This window comes from Calypte anna, chromosome 1 (assembly GCF_003957555.1).
Source record: "Calypte anna isolate BGI_N300 chromosome 1, bCalAnn1_v1.p, whole genome shotgun sequence".
In the NCBI taxonomy this organism is placed as follows: domain Eukaryota; kingdom Metazoa; phylum Chordata; class Aves; order Apodiformes; family Trochilidae; genus Calypte; species Calypte anna.
This window is the reverse complement of record NC_044244.1, coordinates 182,148,513-182,154,539: the sequence shown is the minus strand read 5'-3', so window position 1 is coordinate 182,154,539 and position 6,027 is coordinate 182,148,513.

The following is a 6,027-nucleotide window of genomic DNA, read 5'->3' as shown; positions in this document are numbered from 1 at the left end:
GGGTGCAGGTGAGAGCGGAGCAGAGCAGAGGAGCAGCCCTTGGCTGCTCTAGAGGCTCCATCGCCAAGCCGGTGTTCCTGCCCCCAGCTCCAGCAGCCCGCGGGGCTCCCTGGCAGCAGCCCCAGCCTGGTGTCCTGGTATGGACACTTCAGCCCCAGCGACCCACAGGAGTTGTGGAGGCCTGACTGCTCCTGGCCTCATGTGCTGGCAGGTCAGATCTCTCTTCCAGTTACATGAGCCAAAGTTGCCCTTAAAATTGATTTCTCCTAGTTTTGTGTCCAGCCTTGGATTCCTGTTTCTCAGGCTTCAGCTCCTACCTTTCTGCTGACAATTCCTATGCCTAATTATTTATCTTCTGTTTCTTGTCACCCGCATTTCAGTCAAAGTCACCTGGAGAATCTGATGGCATTTTGCATACCCCAGTGGTTGTTTTCTTTTTTTAATGTCTCTCAGTTTTAAAGATGCTCTCTATGTGTCACAGCTGATGGAGTCAAACCTCAGAGGTGCCTCCAGGAAGCACAATCTCCTGTCCAAGTGCAAGATAAACTACATCTACTGCTCTGCCATCATCCATCCACCTGGTTACATCCTCATAGAAAGCTGTCAGGTTGGTCAGACATGACTTCCCCTTAGTACAGCCATGTTGACTGCTCCTCATAAGCCTCCTGTCCTTGATGTGCCTGGACACAGCACCAGCAATTAGTTGTTCCATCACCTCTCCAGGGATGGAGGTGAGGCTAACTGGTCTGTAGTTACCCAGGTCCTCTTTCTGGCCTTTCTGGAGTGATATTTGAAGACTGGAGTGATATTTGCTTTCCTCCAGTCCTCAGGCACCTCTCCTGTTCCCAACAAGTTACCAAAGATGATGGAGAGTGGACCAGCAATGACATCTGCCTGTTCCCTCAGCACCCGTGGGTGCATCCCATAACTAGGAATCTAATTATTTCTTATAATCAATTATCTCCCAGTATTGTTGAAGAATCACCCAAAAGTATAGGCATTTTTTTCCTGCTTTTTAAACAACACACAACAAAACAAAAAACAACTTGAGCTGAGAACAAATTAATTTTTTAAGTTGCCAGCATCTAACTGTCAGATTCCCTTTCAGGGAACTTAAAAGTGTAATGCCATTGTATGCCTAGATCCTTTGTTGTCTATTATAAAACAAATTATATTTCTGCATTTACCCTATCAATAAAAAGGAAAAAACCACACAAGTTGTACATAAAATCTGAAATTGCAGAAGTGATTCCTTGTAAAATCATGGGAAAGCATCATTTTAGTTTTGGTTTGTTTTTTTAATTGGAAATATCTATGCCACTAGAGGTCCTTCATGGTCAGATTGTTTTCCTCTACAGTGTGGGTTTTTTTTTTCCTGTTTCTTTATCCATGCTACATACAAGAATTAGTATATCTAAATAAATTAACTTTGTTTCATGTAATACATTCTTAGAATAATAGTGCATTTTTTCCTTGATTAAGCTTTTTAGTGGAAAAATAGCAATGTTTGGATTTTCCAAATAGAATTTCCTTAATAAAAACTCCTCATTTATTATGAAATAAAATGTTATTTCCATTTTAATTAAGTTTGTCATCATGTTAAACCACCTCTTCCACATAACCACTTTTCTCTTGGCAAAATAAAGGAATCAAAGATAAAACTACTGCACAAAATTAGGATAAACAATTGGAGCAATAAAATAACGTGTTAGACAGTTCTGTTCTCTGCTGCTTCAATATTTTCTTGTTATTTTTCCTAGTTAGAAGCCAGTTTAAAATGTTTGAAGACTATTTGGAAGAATTGTGCAGCCATAGGAAGCTGAATGATAGGACTGAGATTAAATTTATCATTACAGAACACAATGTAATTTAATAACGAGTAACAAATATTTGTAGCATAATCTTATAACTTAGAAATTATTATGAAATAAGGCACAAAATTCTTATTCTTCCCTAGATGGCATGAGCTGAAAAGGACAAAAAGCTGGACAAAGACCAAATGTAATCTTAGGATGCATCAGCTGGAATCAAGACGGAGAGGTGTTTGGCTATGCAAAGTCCTGGAGACACTTCTTCTGAAATATGGTCTATCTCCTCGTTACTCATGTTCAAGAAGAATATGCAGAAAGATGAAGAAGATCCACAGGAGATTGTGGGAGCTTGACTTGGTAGGCTAGCAAAGGACACTGAGATGGGACAGCTGCAGTCAAGTGGACTGAGAGCAAACGCCAGAAAAGGAAAGAAACTTTCAAAAGTAAAAGGCAATGTTAGCACAAAACCAAACGTATATAAGAAATAGGCTGAAAATGAGAAGACATCTCCTTACTAATATCTGAAATACAGCTGTGTCTTTTAGGACCATCATGGCCTGGAAAAGATTTTCCATTGGAGTGGCAGAAACAAGAGCATAACTACCTGGCAGCACAGCATTACCCCTGGTAGACAAAAGATTCTTTCCCACCCTTTTATCTATAGAAAAAAAAATTTGCAGATGAAGGAACTCACAGTTTTAAAATTAAAATGGTCTGCTATTCTCTAAAATTAGACTTAAAAAACAATCTGAGAAACATTGTCATGAACTACTCAGTACAAAACCACTTAGAGCTACACCAGCATATGCTGTGGTGCAGTGGTGGGGCTGCTGTCCCTGCCAAGAAGGAATATGAGCAGAATGCATTTCCACATCACAGTGTCAGAAAAGATACTAAGCAAAAGCAACTGGACAAGGAAGGGTGTGAATTTCAATATATGGAGATTTTTATTTAAAATAAAAGATCAAGAATGGAATTTAGGTACTTGATTTTTGTTGAAAATAACCAGAGCTAACATAAATGGTAAGAGAGAGGATGGCTTTTAGGCAAGTGATTAATAAGAGGTCACATGAGTCTTTATGCATCACTAATTCTGATTGCACACATGTGGGACAGATTCATAGAATCATAGAACCATTTGGAAGGAACCTGTAAAGGTCATCTAGTCCAACCCTCCTGCAGTAGGCAGGGACATCCTCACATAGATCAGATTGCTCAGAGGCTCATCAAGCCTCACCTTGAGTATCTCCAGGGATGAGGCCACAACTACCTCCCTGTTTCATTTTTCCACTACCCTCATGGTAAAGAATTTTTTCGTAACATCCAATCTAAATCTGTGTTTCTCTAATTTAAAACCATTGCCCCTCATCCTGTCACTACAAGCCCTAGATCCATTTCCAGCCTTCCTGTAGGCCTCATTCAGATACTGGAAGGTCACTATTAGGTCTCTCCAGAGCCTTCTTTTCTCCAGGCTGAACAACCCCAGCTCCCTCAGCCTGTGTTTGTAGGGAGGTGTTCCAGCCCCCTGAACATTTTTGAGGCCTTTCTCTGGACTCGCTCCACCAGATCCATGTCCTCCCTGTATTGAAGGCTCCTGAGCTGGATGCAATGCTCCAAGTGAGGTTTTACCAGCGCAAAGTGGCAGAATCACCTACCTCAATCTGCTGGCCACGCTTCCTTGATGCAGCCCAGGATGTGATTGACTTTCTGGGCTGTAAGCATGAACTGTTGGCTCCTGGCCAGATTTTCATGTGGGGTTGTGACCCACTGCTCAGAACTGTACCCAGGGAAAAAATAAATCAGTTTTTTCTTTTTGCAAATGTAGTGCCACTGAGGCCTAAGTAAACTGAAGTGGGTGCTATGTTTGCTAATAACCAGTTAAATCTCAAAGGACACTGGCTTTGCACCCAGTCCAAACACAGCTCCCTCCAATCTTTAGCACCAACAACACAAATGATACTGAAATAGTTAATGGGAAAACTGGAGATTACAGCTTCAGCCCTAGGGTATGTTTCAGAAAAGCAGACATAATAAAGCCCAAGGACCATCAAAATTTGAACCTACTTAGCACATGTTGATAGCACGATTTTTTCCACTTGGCCCTGAAATTAAGGAAGATGCTCTTTAGTCCTTAAACAGAGATTTTTCTCTTAAGAGAATATTATTCTTCTCAGTGGTTTCATGGAATAGCATTTCATATCTCTGACTGTGCAGCCGCAGCCTATAGTAAGACCCCTTAAGAGGCATCTTCTGCTCTTTGGACTAAGCAGAATAGTTGGGTTGTTTTGTTTTTTTCTAGTTGATAACCTTAATGGCTAGGATATTATAATTTTTAAAGATACACTAAATTGCCTAGAGTTTAAACTAGACTAGGGTACAACCCTATCTGAAATCTTTCCACATTATTTAGGAATTATAGCCCAATAAATGCTGCCAGAGCTGGGGAAGACTTTGAGTATTGTTTCCCAGGGAGAAATTCCTGCAATATAAATTTTGTGGTGCATGGGTGCACTTGGCTGCATTTCTGTCCACCCAGGCAAAGCCCACAGAATATTTATTCTGGCCTGCACTATAGGCCTGGGATCTGATAATCTGGTGTGCATTGTGCCCACTTTGATGGCATGTGATCCTTCTTCATCCCATCCCTTCAGCATGGGATCCCTGCCCTGGAGCCCATACAGCTGTTTCAGCCACCAGAAAACATCTTGGGATTTTGAGGGTTGGTTTGGGTTTTTCTCTGCTTAAGAAACATTATTGTTTTACTGACTCAGCTCTCTGAATTAGATTCGTGTCAAGGGGAGGACCTCCAATTCCAGTGCAAAGGGGTAAGGGGTGAGGGGTTGGGGTGACAAGAGCAGATTTGGTGTAGACCCATTTTGTCAAGATTGTGTCGTCCTTGGGGAGGTAAATTTTAGCTCTGATCCCACTTTATTTTTAATATAACCACATTAGGAATTTTAGTCTTTAAAAGAAAATCATTAACAAAGTAGTCTGTTACTACATTGATCCCATTTTTTTTAACAAAATACCCTCTAACACTGCACTCAGCCTTGATATTACAGGAAAAATACAATGTGTATATGTAATTGCAAAACTTGCCATTCTGAGATCTTATATAAGAACTAAAATATGCTCTGAATTTTATTTTGCATGTGCTCAGTAACAGAAATTATTTTCCTAATTGCTAAAAGGTAAGCATGTGAATGTAATTCTCCAACTCTTCTAAGCTAATGAATGTTCCTTTCAAAGTGTTTCTCAGGGTGTACAAAAAAAAAATCATACACTTGCAGAATAATTCAGGTTAGAGGGGATCTCTGGAGGCCATCTGGCCCAACCCCGTGCTCAAAGCAGGGTCAGCTACAGGTTGTTCAGGGCCAAGTCCTGTTAAGCTTGAATATCTCCAAGGTTGAAGATTCGACAATGCTCTGGGTCCCTGACCCATTGTTCAAGTATCCTTGTGGTAAAAAAAAATAAAAATAAAAAATTCCTTGTATCTAGTCAGAAGTTCCCTTGTTGCAAATTGTCATTTTCATCCTTTTGTTCTTTTGCTGTGTGCCTCCCAGAAAAGTCAGGCTCTGTCTTCTCTACATCCTCCTGTCAGGAATATGAAGACTGTGAGAAGATACCCACCAGCTTTGACTTCTTCAGGTTCCCTCAGCTTCTCCTTGGTTGCCACATACTGCAGACCCCCGACCATCTTGTCAGTCTCCACAGGAAAGCTTCCTATAAGCCATTTTCTTTCTTGTACAGGAGAGCTCAAACCTGAACACATTACTGCTTGTTGAGGTGATCATGCAGGGTGATTTCAGTAGCTGTCACAGAAGCATTGTTTCTGTCAGTTGCTTTCTGACATTTTATATTGTCTTATCTGTTTTTCCTTTGTTCTTGTTTGTATCTATACTGAAAGAAATGTTATTTATGCTAAGAAAATACATTATTCTTGAAGTCAAAACATACCTTCCAACACTTTAAAGCACAACTGAAGGAAAAGCATGCTGTAGAATCGTGTTAGATATTACACAAGAAAAGGCAGAAATTGAATACCAATTTCAATGTGGTACTAAGAATATTTTTTTCTTCCTTTTAGTTTTTGTCAATATCAGCAAAACACGAGTAATAATAGACATTTGAATGGTGTAAAGTAAAACTATTCTATATATAAAAAGTTACTGTAGAAAACAGATGCTGTGAGGCTATACAAATAATGCAGAGGTAA